The sequence below is a fragment of the Canis lupus genome, chromosome 35 (genome assembly GCF_011100685.1).
Source record: "Canis lupus familiaris isolate Mischka breed German Shepherd chromosome 35, alternate assembly UU_Cfam_GSD_1.0, whole genome shotgun sequence".
NCBI lineage: Eukaryota > Metazoa > Chordata > Mammalia > Carnivora > Canidae > Canis > Canis lupus.
The window spans coordinates 26039405-26052655 of NC_049256.1; the positions used below are offsets into that span (position 1 = coordinate 26039405).

The 13251-nt window shown below is 43.5% G+C and overlaps 2 non-coding genes and 1 pseudogene across 2 annotated transcripts; 1 reads left to right on the plus strand and 2 right to left on the minus strand.

The window, feature by feature from the left end:
• The first annotated feature begins 6490 nt into the window (after nucleotides 1-6490).
• On the plus strand, nucleotides 6491-6562 carry TRNAH-GUG. Its single transcript has one exon. It is a non-coding gene; the product is annotated as a tRNA-His (tRNA).
• A 516-nt stretch (nucleotides 6563-7078) lies between these two features.
• Nucleotides 7079-7906, minus strand: LOC106558246 (annotated as a pseudogene).
• A 4282-nt stretch (nucleotides 7907-12188) lies between these two features.
• TRNAV-UAC lies at nucleotides 12189-12261 on the minus strand. The gene has a single exon. It is a non-coding gene; the product is annotated as a tRNA-Val (tRNA).
• Between the last annotated feature and the right edge of the window lie 990 nt (nucleotides 12262-13251).

A 13251-nucleotide genomic window follows, 5' to 3' on the forward strand; every position in this document is an offset into this window, starting at 1 on the left:
GTTCCAAATCAAAGGCTCTTTTCAGAGCCACCTATAACTTCACAAAGAGAAAGCTGGTGCGCTGGTCCGCATTTTCGCTTTTTTGGTGATAACAATTGTGAAGTGCTTATGTCTTGGGAGAAAAACGTAGTCTGCCCTAAAGAAAGGGACAGTTTGAAGACTGGCAGGGGCTAAGCTAGTAGGTTCTGGAGGGCTTATTCAGAAGTTCCAGATGGAAGCAGACCGGCAAATCCCTGAACCCACTTTAATTACAATGCTATCCGCTAGTTTTAAGCGGCCAAAAGTACAGAATGCAGTGACTACTCCCGAGACCAACGATTTGAGTATACTAGAAAAGTTATGGTTTGAATAATTTTCACTGGATGTTGGAATTCCTAGTGGCCATTGCTATTTTATTTAGGATTTCATTCTGAAGGGAGTTACTCTCTGATATATTGATTAAAGATAAGCAGAACTTACTGAATCCCATTACCAGTAAATTCTTGATCCCGTTTCTTTGGAGCACATGTATTTGCTTAATTCATTCTTAAAGCAATGGTTGCAACCTAGAAAATCTGCTTGCGTGGAAAACTAGGTGAGAGAGACAAACACAAAGGTACAATAGGTTAGGTGATAAACCTATAAGGAAAGTAGAGAAGCTATGGAGCATAATGGGGACTCTTATTTTAGATAAAGATTGAGTGTAGATAATTTTAGAGATTTTACCTGATCAGAGACCCACATAAACCAAAAAACTGAGCCAGGTAGATATTAAAGGAGGAGAATCCCAAATAGAGGGAACTGAAAATGTAAAAGCCTTAAGACAGGAAACGTGCGTGGCCTTTGCTGGGAACAGCCAGCAGCACCATAAGGCTCTGATGTAAAAGCAGGAGGTGGGGAGCACAATATAGGACTTTGTAGGGTGTGTAAATTAATGTGTATGAGTAATCAAAAGTCATAGCAGTCCTAATCTCTGAGATAAGAATTTTGTTACTACAAATCAGCTAGATGTGAAAATCTATGGACTCCAACTTTTTAAGTATATAGAAAGAAAACCACTATAAAAGTAGTATTAACTTGAGCACGCAGTTCACAAAGATTTAGGAGCACACAGTTTTTAATTCAAATACATACAGATTTATTTGCTACTGAATGGAGGGAAGAAATTCCTGTCCAAGTGTCTTCTAGCAGTACTAAAAATTAAATTGACATGAGACAGATTAACAGGAGAAAAACAGTTTTATTATGTGCATAGGGAGGTCTCCTAATGAAATTGAGACCTGAATGAATGATCAAGGTGGGCAGTTTTTATACATTTTAGACAGAGACAAAAAACTTTGTGGGGATTTGAGAGGATAAAGAAAACCAATGTCTGGCAGCGTGATTTAGTAAGGAATTTTAATTAAAAGTTGGGCTGAGGTTAGATTAGTAAAGAGGTCACAAGGTTTGTTTCTAGAGCCTTCTCGGCTGTAAATTTCCTATGTCTGGTGATAAGGATATCTTTTACTTCTTAGTACAGGGAGGGCACCTTTCATAGGGGAGATTGGTTTCCTGCTTTCAGGGGGACAGAGGAAGCGAGGGTGTGATGTCCTTGCACTTGCTGTTTCCTGAGTAGCTTCCATTCAAAATAATCTCTATGCCCTCGTGCTACACTGTGGGCCCCTACACTACTCCCAGTCTTTGCTTGAAGAAGCTCTATTGAATAAAAGAATAAAATGCAAGAGACCCAGAACATACAGCTTACAGTGACAGCCACGCAGGTTGGGTTCTCTGGGAGCAGATGCCAAGATGGAGTTTGGGGTGCAAGATGTGATTAGGGACCAACAGCTGCGAAAGGAGGAACAGGAACGAGGATGGGACAGGAGAGAATGTCTAACGGGGGCTCGGAGGCAGACAAATGTGGGAGCTCTGATGCCGGGGGTGCCTGTCGGCAATGCCCCACACTGAGCAAAATTTCCCCTGGACCAGTCTTTGTGTCCCCACTTTGCTCTGTCCCGGCTGTGGTTCTGTCCAGGAGAAGGGCATGACCTTGAGTTAGATAAAGCTCTGCCACTCAGGCAAGGCCCCAGGGAGCTCAGCAGTGCCCAGATTCTGACCACACCCACTCTGCAGCTGGGATGCAGGTCTTTCCTGGAGGGCTGCAGGGGGCAGGTGGGGGGCTCTGGGCACCGCATTTTGATCTCTGACATACATTAACATGAATAGAAATATCAAAATTATGTCTGACAGTATTTGTAAAACTTACTTTTTAGCATATATCACTAGTACTAACTTCTTTACTTTCACTGGGGAATTCAAAAGGGATGTGTTTTCTTTTTAAGGAAATGAGACAACCGACAGACTTTCTGAAAATCTTTACTAACTTTATATACTCCTGTAAGAGTCTTAGATGCTGCCATCATTGCAAATGGAAGGTGATATAAAACAATTATAAGGGAGGATCTTCCACTGGCCTACTTTCCTTCCTCCAGAGCCAGCAACTCAGTTCACTTGCCACTACTGGGAAAGAATCCAGTTTTAAAAAGAGTTTATAAGGGTGGAATCCCCAGGAGGAGATTTAAGATTGGTGCTCTTATAAGAGGAAGAGACCGGAACACCTCCCTGCCCCCAGCCCACCAAAAAAATCATATGACACACAATGAGTTGACGATACCTGCAAGCTACGAAACAGGTCCTGAGCAGACTGTCTGCTGGCACATTGGTCTTCTACTTCTTAGGCTCCAGAGCTGTGAGAAATAACTGTGTTGCTGGGTAAGCAGTGGGGAGGGGAGAAGAAATCCTGGGCCCTGGGGCCTCGTCCCAGCCACACCCAGACTAGCAGCACAGCTGACAAGTGACCCAAGCTGGAAAATTTATCAAAGCAAAAAGTAAAATCTCAAGATATAAGAGCAGGCAGCTCAAGGGAGAGAGAGTTGTGTGCCCCAGGGGATGGGTTTCTATCTTTTTTTGACAATTGTTACCTCTGGGGCAATTGAAAAAGAAGCAGGAGGCACCTCGGGTGGCTTAGCAGTTTAATGCCACCTTCAGTTCAGGGCCTGATCCTGGAGACCTGGGGTGGAGTCCCACATCGGGCTCCCTGCATGAAGCCTGCTTCTCCCTCTGCCTGTCTCTGTCTCTCATGAACAAATAAATAAAGTCTTAAAAGAAAGAAAAGGGAAGCAGGATTTTGGGCTTTTTCTTCCTTATTTGACCAGGGTTTCCTGTCATGGCACTACTGTCTGGGGTCTGTCTGGTGTGATCTGGCTCCTCATGGAGTACTGCTAGGACAGGCCTGGACCTTCCCCATGGCTGGCCATGGCCTCCTCCTTGCTGGCCTCCAGGCATTCTGTTAGAGCCTCACTAACATCTGTTATTTAAGCCACCCAGCCTATGGTGTTTATCATACCATCTCCAACTGAATAAGACAAGAAAGTACACTTATTCCTTCAGTCAGGTTCTCAATTTGTAAGAGATAACCCGTAAATCGGGATATTATCTACCCCAACACACAGCCCTTCTTCATCACTGCCTTCTCTTAACTACCTGGTCTGTATACTTTGGTCTAGATTGTGCAAAACTCGGGTGAGCATGTTCAAAAGAAGATGTTGAAAGATTTTAGCAGAGTAGTATCATGATCAGATTTGTACTAACAAATACCAAATGAGAAAGACCAAAACTAGATTTAATTATTCAGATAATATTTACAGTAGCAGATTCCTGAAAATGGGGATCACAATTTTTTTGTTTTTAAAGATTTTATTTATTCATGAGAGACAGAGAGAAAAGGCAGAGAGACACAGGCAGAGGGAAAAGCAGGGTCCATGCAGGGAGCCTGATGTGGGGACTTGATCCCAGGACTCCAAGATCACACCCTGGGCCAAAGGCAGGCACAAAACCACTGAGCCACCCAGGGATCCCCAGGGGAGTCACAGTTAATACATACTTTCCCGATGTTCCACTCTTTTCCCCTTCATCTTCCCCATCTATTACTTGATGGAGTTGTTGTAATGCATTCAGAATAGGGAACAATTGTAAGGTCAAATCTAATATTTAATATCAAATAAAACATTTATACTTCAAAGTAACTGCATGATTCAGATAATTAGTAATGGCAAGATCTCAGAAATACACATGGTTATGGATAATGAGGATGCTTGAGTAAGGACAAGAGACTATAACTTTATACCAGGCTAACTTCATTGACTTGGCTTTGCTTACCAGTAATCTAAATCCTATGTGTGCTATTTTTAAACACCTGAGAAGAGTTTTGATTGTTTACAAGAATGACTGATATGATATGTAGACTCACAACTGGATGTCAGTATACGAATTTAAGATCCCACATCTTCCTTGGAATAATATAAAGGAAAGTATTACAAGAACCCTGAGTGTAAAATTGCTTGTGCAAATCAAAATTTTTTGACCTGTCAAAAACTAGGTCATTAGGTTCATGGTAGAATTGCTAAACTCATTGATATTTTTGTGGAGAAATCATTGCATCTCATACTTTGCTTTAAAAAGCTTATGAATGAATAAAACTTTCAGATCAGAATTAGAAAGCATTGTCAGGGATTGGCCTGTCAGTTTTGGTCTGGTACAACTGCTGAATAAATCAGAAGCCTTCCTGAACATGTGAGTTGGTCTCCAAAATGTCCTTTGAGTAAATCAGTTTGCATAAAAAGATAATATTAGAATTCTTCCATCCCTCTCCTGGGGGCAAGGAGTACTGTGCCACAGTGATTATTTCTCCCCATTCCACCCTCAGGAACTAACCCAGCAGCAACTAGAAATCATGGTGAGCTGCCTCTCTTCCCCCAGTGAATCATGTATGGCAGTACAGTGGCACTTGATTTCAGTGTCCGATTAAGTTTGCAGTAATCTCCTCTTACTGGGTCTGTTACCCATCCAATGTTTGCACCAAATGGAGAGAAGTAGAAAGTTTAAGTTTGCAGAAAAGATCAAGAATTCAGCTTCAGACATATTAAGTGATATGAAACACCTGTTAGACATCCAGGGGAAGTACCAACCAGGAGGCTAAACATCATGTTTGGAGTTTGGGGTAAAGGTCTTGGCTAAAATCACAGATATAATCACCAAGGAAATGAGAGGAGTTAGAGAACAAGACTGAGCCTTGAGGACTTGAGGAAGGAAGCATGAACCAATACATAAAACTGAGGCCTGGGGGGCAAGGAAACAGGATGGAGGTCCAGAGAGCAGAGTCCACAGGAAGAAACATTTCTGGAGGTCAAGTGTGGTGAGGACTACCAGTCAACTACTAGATGTAGCCTTTCAATTAGTGACATCTGAGCGTGGAAGTGGAGTGTTTGTGGAAAGGCGGCCTGAAATCCATTTGGTAAAAGCAATGATGTGAAAGAAAGAAGACAGTGTGCTGATACTTTCAAAAACTCTGGCTGTAACCAGGATAGTGGTCAGTCACTCAAAGGGTAAGCGGGAGTAAGGAAGCATGTCATCCAGATGAAAGAAAGAAAAGCATCTTTGAATGCTGATAGGAAAGATCCTATAGAGATTTTTTTTTTAATAATACAGGAGAGAGGTAAGAGTTGCTAGAACTACCGCCTTGCATAGGAGAGAGGTTTTAAAATTGATTTCTTTTTTTTAAAGATTTATTTATTTATTTATTTATGATAGACATAGAGAGAGAGAGAGGCAGAGACACAGGAGGAGGGAGAAGCAGGCTCCATGCCGGGAGCCCAATGCGGGACTCAATCCCAGGTCTCCAGGATCGCACCCTGGGCCAAAGGCAGGCACTAAACTGCTGAGCCACCCAGGGATCCCCTAAAATTGATTTCTTATAGAAAATGCAAGAATGTCAGAAGTAGGGAGGTCCCTGGTGCTGGTCAATGCAGAGCTAGGAGGTTGGACTAGGCCATCCTGTCCAGTCTCAGAGCCAGTAGGGCCAATGTGTCAGACAAGATCCTCAGACAGGCCTTTAACTGTAAAAAAAAAAAAAAAAAAAAAAAAAAAAAAAAAAGGCACAAGAAAAGAGGCTGTTCTCTGAGGCTGGGCCCAAGGAGGATGAGTTTTCATCTCTCCTCGAAGAGAAGCACAGGCAGATCAATCCAATCACAAAAACATTTCAGCAGAGAATGCTGAGTTTAAGTTTGCAGCACCTCTCCAGCCTGTGGCCAGAGGTCAGAGGACCGAGAGTTTGTAAAATTGAGTGCACCCCCAGGGAGGCACCGCCAGGGGCAGTCAAATCCGAGCAGTGAAACTTCTCCCCTTGGGTTTGTGCGCCAGAAGCGAAATATCGGGGAGAGGAGGAGGCGGGGGAAGCAGAGGAGGAGGAGGAGGGGCGGGGGAGGGGCAGAGGAGGAGGAGGAGGGGAGGGGGAGGGGCGAGGAGGAGGGAAGAGATGAGGGAGGGGGACGAATGGGAAGCGGGAGGCAGTCAGCAAGGTAGGCGGTCCTAAGAGAAGACGGAGGACAAAGCGCAGGTTTCTCTCGGCGACAAAAGCTCATATTGCTCAGAGAGGAGCCAGGCAGGGCCCAGGGCGGGTGGCTCCCGGTGGCGCGCCGTGATCGTATAGTGGTTAGTACTCTGCGTTGTGGCCGCAGCAACCTCGGTTCGAATCCGAGTCACGGCAGGAGTTTTAAGCTTCCCCATGTCTTTTTTTTTTTCCTGCCATGCCAATGTCACCTGAACCCGAGGACCCGGATGCCTTCACTGCCACCAGTCCAAGCTCTGGGTTTGTATCTCTCTCTTTTTAGTGCTTCTCTCTCCAGCCATTCCCAAGTCCCACGGTCCTGTTGGCACTGGCTCGAAGTCCCAAGAGGAAACCGAAGTCATAAAAATAAACCTAGAAGTCTTTTCCTTTTAAGAGCGAGGGAATGACCGTCCCAATGCCCAGCCAGGTTGATAGTGGGAATCTTTTCTAGCACACAGAGGCCTGATTATGAATCACACATGCCACAAATCGTGGTGGCTGGGCCAGTGCTGAAGAATTGTGAACTTCTGGGGAAAACTGGAAAAGATTTTGGGGGAAGATTATTATGGCTCAGAAAAATATCTATCCTTTTGAGCATCCAGAGCAATTTAGAAAGGGGCAAGGGGACCAGGTAAGGTGCGTGTAGAGGAGAGCCGACCTGAGATGGAAGGTGGTGGGAAGGAGACAAGCAGACCCCCAAAGAATTCCAGAAGCCTACTTCTCCCATGGCACAGCGCCCTGACAACACACAAGTGGCATCTCAAATCCCCTGGGTCTTGCAGATTTTAAATGCTCAACAAACACTGTCTTCTGTTTTCTCTCTCATATTTTCAGCAGTTTATTGGAAATATCAGCATGAAGATCTTCATTTCTTGAGGCTTAACTTGCCCCATTCCTTCCCCAATGGTCTGACATAGATTCTGAAACTCGCACTCACAAACCTTCAGAGATATTGTAACTGAGCTGAAGTGTCATACTTTGGATGTCCTCCCTCTGGCAGCCCCAGTGGTTTAACTCCACTCCTAGTTATTGACCATGGTCACCTGTATCACATCTACTTTTTTTTTTTCCATTGAGGCATTTTATTTGCATATATGAATTACATCCTTAGCAAAAGAATCCCAGGATTTTCCCTCCTGTGTGTTTTTGCCTTGCTTCTTCATGGTCCATGATGCCAGCTGAGGTTGTCAGTACAATTAAACCAAACTGATGGGATGGGAGCAGGTTATTCTGCCATTTTTCTAAATCTTTCAGTTGTACATCAAATCTGGGGCTGATTACTCCACACTTGTTTAACCTGCCTGTGAGGTTCACAACAATTTTCCCAGCTCTGTGATCATCAATGATTTCAAATTTGCCAATATAACCATGCTTCATCATCACAGTGAGAAATCAGACTAGGACTTTGGAGCATGGCCTAATAAGAATCTGGCGTTTGCCTCTCTCTTCAGCATTGCTAATTCTCTTGAGAGTATCCACCAGGACGTTCATGCGCACCATTGTGGCAGCTCAGCTCGGAGAGATGGTGGAAAGAGGATGGGAGGGGCCACATCTACTCTTTTATGTGTGTTCTTTCTACTTGGTTTTACATGGGTGAGGATAGGAATCAAGTATGTATGGACCCAGAAGGACCAGTGCCTGTTCACTCTTTTGCCACCAGGGAATGAGGAAAGTGTGATTTAGAACAGAGACAAACACCTGAATCTTGTAGTTCTCTAGAACATATTTTCTTCACCTCTTACTGGCCTGAGTAGCAGGCAGTCATGGACTATGGCCTAGAAGCTACTTCTTGGTAAGAGGGTTAGCATCCTGAATCTGGCACTGAATTAATCTGTAGTGACAGGTGCATGAAGGGGTAAAGAAGACCTACACTATAGATCTACTCAAAAAGTATAGAGCTTGCTTAGCATGTGCCAAATGGTACGTTTACATGAGATGTACCGACCACATTTGCAGAGAGAAGACTGCCCTCCTCTATGGCACTCATGACCTGGTTTTACATTTCTCTGCATCCTACTATCCTCTTTGTCTCCCAGTGGATGTTAATGAGAATTACCACTTTTTACAATTGTTCTAAAGAGTTAAGGACCTAATATGTATGATGGCACTACCTTAGTGAGGTACAAACCAAAAACATGGTCAAATAAGCCATTGCTGTTATTGTTAAATAAGAAATCACATTGCTACTTATATAGAAGAAGGCCTTTGTATAGTAGTGATGTTGCAAACACTGGTGCAAAACTCAACATCTTTTTTAAATGACTGCAATCTTGTGCTATTTTGATAGTGATAAGCTAATTCTGATCATGGCAGGAAGAGTTTTGTCTATCCTCAGGATTAAGGTTTATTTCAAGATTTCAGCTAGTCTGTTTATAAAGCTGATCATGGCCTGGATGTTTGCCATAATAGGCCATAAATTTGGGGAAGGCACAGGGAGAGGTCTGGAGAAAGGTAGATCATTGGAAGAACCGCTACAAGTTGAGGAATCAGGACAAGGAAAGATTTAGGTCCAACAAACTTTCTTTTAACATGAGTAGAAATCCAGAGGGAGCACACTAAGCAGGGGCTTTGAATATTAATTTCTCCCGAGTGTGCAGCAATCCGTCTGTACCCAGGCCACCCTAGCATCTGTTAGACTACCACGGCTGCTCGAATTTTAGAACGCTTACAACAGGAGAAACAAGAGAAAGCACTCCCTGGTCAGTGAGGAGCAGAAGTCAGGGAATAACTAAATCCCACAGAGAACCTCTGTCAAGAAAGCTGGAAAATGTATAGGTGGTCTAGGGATGAGCTGGAGAGCTAGGAAAAGCTCCCGGCTCAGGGTGACATTAATCAGAAGCAGCCTTACACTTGGTTAAGGAATAAAACTTTGATCTTAACCTGCACAGGCCTTGAAAGGCCTTCTTACTGCGTGTCCTCCAGCCTTCTCAGTCTTTACTCCAAGGGTGAGGCTGCGGGCACGACAGACTCCTCCAGGCAGAGGGACCAGAGCAAACTCCAATCTGAGCAGAACAGATAAAAGCAGTCTCAACGAGGAGAGAGAGAAATGATGACTCTATGGTTTCTACCTCGCGGCTCTTGGTAGACCTGTGACTGAGAAAAACTTTAGAACTTGTCCTCCACCGCCTTAGCTAAAATATCTACAATCTTTGCTTTTCACGTTTCAGCCTGTGATCTGCCTGTAATTCATTTTTATGTACATTTGAAAGTATGGATTTCCCCTCCTAATATGTATAATTGAGTCTACAGACTTAATGACTAGTTGATATTACCTCCTGCCACCTGTCAGATATGATGGCTTCATTATTTGCTTCAGTTCTATATTGTGCCATCCATTCTGTTCCATGGGTTTATTTACATACCTCTGCAGAAATACCATATATATTCATTGTTATCCTTGGCCGTACATGTAGTATTTACAAGAGGAACCAGTTCAGGGGTGCCTGGGTGGCTCAGTCTCTTAAGCGTCTGCCTTCGGCTCAGGTCATGATTCCAGGGTCCTGGGCCTCATCTTGGCATGCTCCATGCTCAGGTGGGAGTCTGCTTTTCCCTCTCCCCCTGCTCATATTTGTTCTCTCCCACCCAAATAAATAAATTAATTAATAATAAAATCTTTTTTTAAAAAGAGAGAAAGCGGTTCTACCATCTCTTTCTTCTTTTAAAAATGATTCAGTTAGCCAAAACTCGCTAGTCCTTCCAAGTATTAGAATTTGTTGGAACTCTGATTGAACTCACTTCATCTATAATTTTAAAGAAACTTTTCATTTTTATTTTATAAAGCTCCTGTTCTTATTAATGCCATGCAGCTCTATATTTACTTGAGCAGTTTTTGGTATCTTTCCATAATATTGTATAACTCTTCCTATGTAAATATTATACATAATTTATCAGATTAATTCTTAGGTATAATTTTTCAAGTCTTTTTTTTCTGTATGCTTCTGAATTAAAATTATGAACAGTATCTAGCAAATGTGCTACATTCATTTACTGATTTGAAACACTTATTGATTCTGTTTTCTCTATAGATATCATATCATCTGCAAGTAATGATTCTTTATTTCTTCCTTTTCATTCTAGTCTTTTCCAATTTTAAATCATTCTAACAGACTATGATTGCACCTCCACATGGAATAATGTTATTTTTATTTGCACAGGTGTCAATAGATCTTATCTTTTGAACCCCAGATTCATCCCCCAGTTATTGAAGTCTCTTTTGAGGATTTCTATGCACATCTGAATTGCTCTCAACTTTTTATCTCCTTAAAGAATTCTTCCCCAAACATTTCTGAACTCTTGCAGTCTGGCACCCTCAGCAAACACATGATGCTCCTGTTACCTTGGCCTGTGCCTCCACTCAGCTTATGCTGTATTTATATTTCATATGTTCTGTGTCTCAAGTCTCATTTCACTTTTACACAGATCCTGGGGAAGGGAGTGCTAAAGGTAAATTTGACAAGGCAATGTACATTTGAAAGTGTCTCTCTTTTATGCTCATACTTGACGGAAATTCGACTTTCTTATAGAATCTAGGGTGGATTTCATCTGCTTTAAGATTGGAAACCACTGCTTCATTGTCTTCCAGCTTCCAGTGTCAACCTTGAAAAGTCAACTATTCTATTATTAACTGATCCTTTATGTGACTTGTGTTTTACCCCCTCTCTAGAAGGTTTTAGATTCTTTTCAATTTCCTCAGTAGTCAAGGATCAGATATTTTTATCCTTTTGACCAAATAGTCAGTCATCCTGACTGCCTAGAATTTTTTTTTTAGGGTTGTGATATGAACCTGATTTTTTGAGGTTTATCTTTCTTGCATTTTCCCTATTATTTATTTTTAGAAGTAATATTATTTAGATATTACACATCCTAATGTGTAATCCTAGTCTTTTCCTCTACTGTAATTTTCCCCTCCCCTTCAGCACTGTTTTTGCTCGATATTCCAGAATATCGCCACACTTTCTGATCTACTTAGTGAATTTTCCATTTCTGATAGTATATTTTTACTTTACAGGAGCCTCTTTCCTCATGCAGCTAGATACATCTGTCGGTTCTATTATTTGGTGCTGCCTCCACCTCCCTGAGTACATCAGGTTATTCTCAGCATGGTCCCATCCATGTAGCCCTTAGCCCTCAAGTCACTTTCTGTTTCTGTTTTTTAATACCTTTCTGTAAGATGATCTTCAAACAGGTAAGAATCCTGACTTTCCTATTCCTGGCTCGGAGCGGGATACTGGAAGGGTGACTGGCAGCTTGGACCCTTGGAGGGCACCGGCTCCCTGGGGGTGGAGGTGGAATTGAAGAGGTTCCAACAAGGCTCACGGTATGGGGGCGAGGTCTCTGCAGGGGTCTGGTTAGTGCACAGCCGCAGCCACCGGCCGTGTGCCGTGCCCCCAGGCCAGGGACCTGTGCTGTGGCCTCCGCGTCTCGAGCACTCAGACTTCCTGGATGCGCGGTTCTTTCTGACTGTTTAGAGTAGCTGGACGTTGGCAGGAGCAAGACTAATTTTCCGTGACCACCTGATGCTACACCCCGCCTGCATCTGAGCGGTGCAGGCAGATGCATCTCCCAAACAATCCGCAAGTCTGTTTTTCTATCAGCAATCTCGGAAGCCTTAAAAAAAAAAAAAAAAAAAAAAAGAAAGAAAAAAAAAGACAAAGGAAATAGAAAAAAAAAAAAGCATTAAATTTTACAAAAAGAAATGAAGAGGAAAAGCCCTGAAAATAAGCCCAAAACCAAACCCGCTCTGTTTGCCTCCAAGCCTGGGTGGAAAAAGAAGCGAAGCCGCATCTGGTTCCACTGGGGATCGAACCCAGGACCTTCTGCGTGTAAAGCAGACGTGATAACCACTACACTATGGAACCGCAAGCCGGCAGGAGCCTCCCTGTCTCCGAATACAAAAGTTTCTGGAAAAATACGTTGAAAAATGTTTATACTTTTCCAATTGTGACTGTGTTCAAACGCAGGGCATTTGAAACCGAGTTCCCGGCGCGCCTCCCTTGCACACGAGCTTGAAACAACCTCCCGTAAAGTCATCTGCGAACACGTAAACTACGAAAAACTTCCGTAAAGCCGCATCCTTGGTTTGCGCCCCTTCGAACCCTTCCAGACCGCTTCCTGTTCATCCCCACTTTCAAAGACCCGAGCCCCGAGGCGGGCAGAGCAGGGCAGCGGTTAGAACGTCCGCGCGCGCGCACCTTCCCTGCGTTTCCCAGCGAGTCCCGGGTGCTGGGGAGATGCATCTGCAGGTCGAGGGAGCTGCAAACCAACTTAGCTGCACCGTCGTAACCTCCCCTCATTTGCAACGGGGTCAGAGCTGGCCCGTTGGGATTGCTCACTAGTTAAGCTTAGGATATGTATGCATTAAGGAGGGACACGAATACATGTCTTCAACGATCGGGGTTCAGAGCATGCCATCCCAAAATGTGCAGCTCTGGCATACTGCTTATATTGAGTTAAAGGCACTTGAAAAACAATAGGTAGAAAGAAGAGCACTCTTAATCTTCCTTTTACTTCCCCGAAGCAAGAGGTACAATACCCGTGGCAAAGGTGCCCCCTCCCGGTCCCAGGAGGAAGGAAGCCTTCTTATCACCAGAGCCAGGGCTTCCAGGCCAGGAGAAATCTGTACAGAAACCCTGCTGAAACTAACCCTTATCTTCCTGGACCCTTGTCCACAATTCACTGTCCTAACCCAACCCCTTTGTCTTGTCACCTTTTCAGGATGTTGGCACAGCCTACTATGTAAGCAATGGACTCTAACTGCTGGTCTGAGCCTTTGTTTTTCTCCTGAGGGCCTCCATGTCCATGTAAAAATCACTTAATGAAATGTGTGTGTTTTTCTCATATTGATCTAT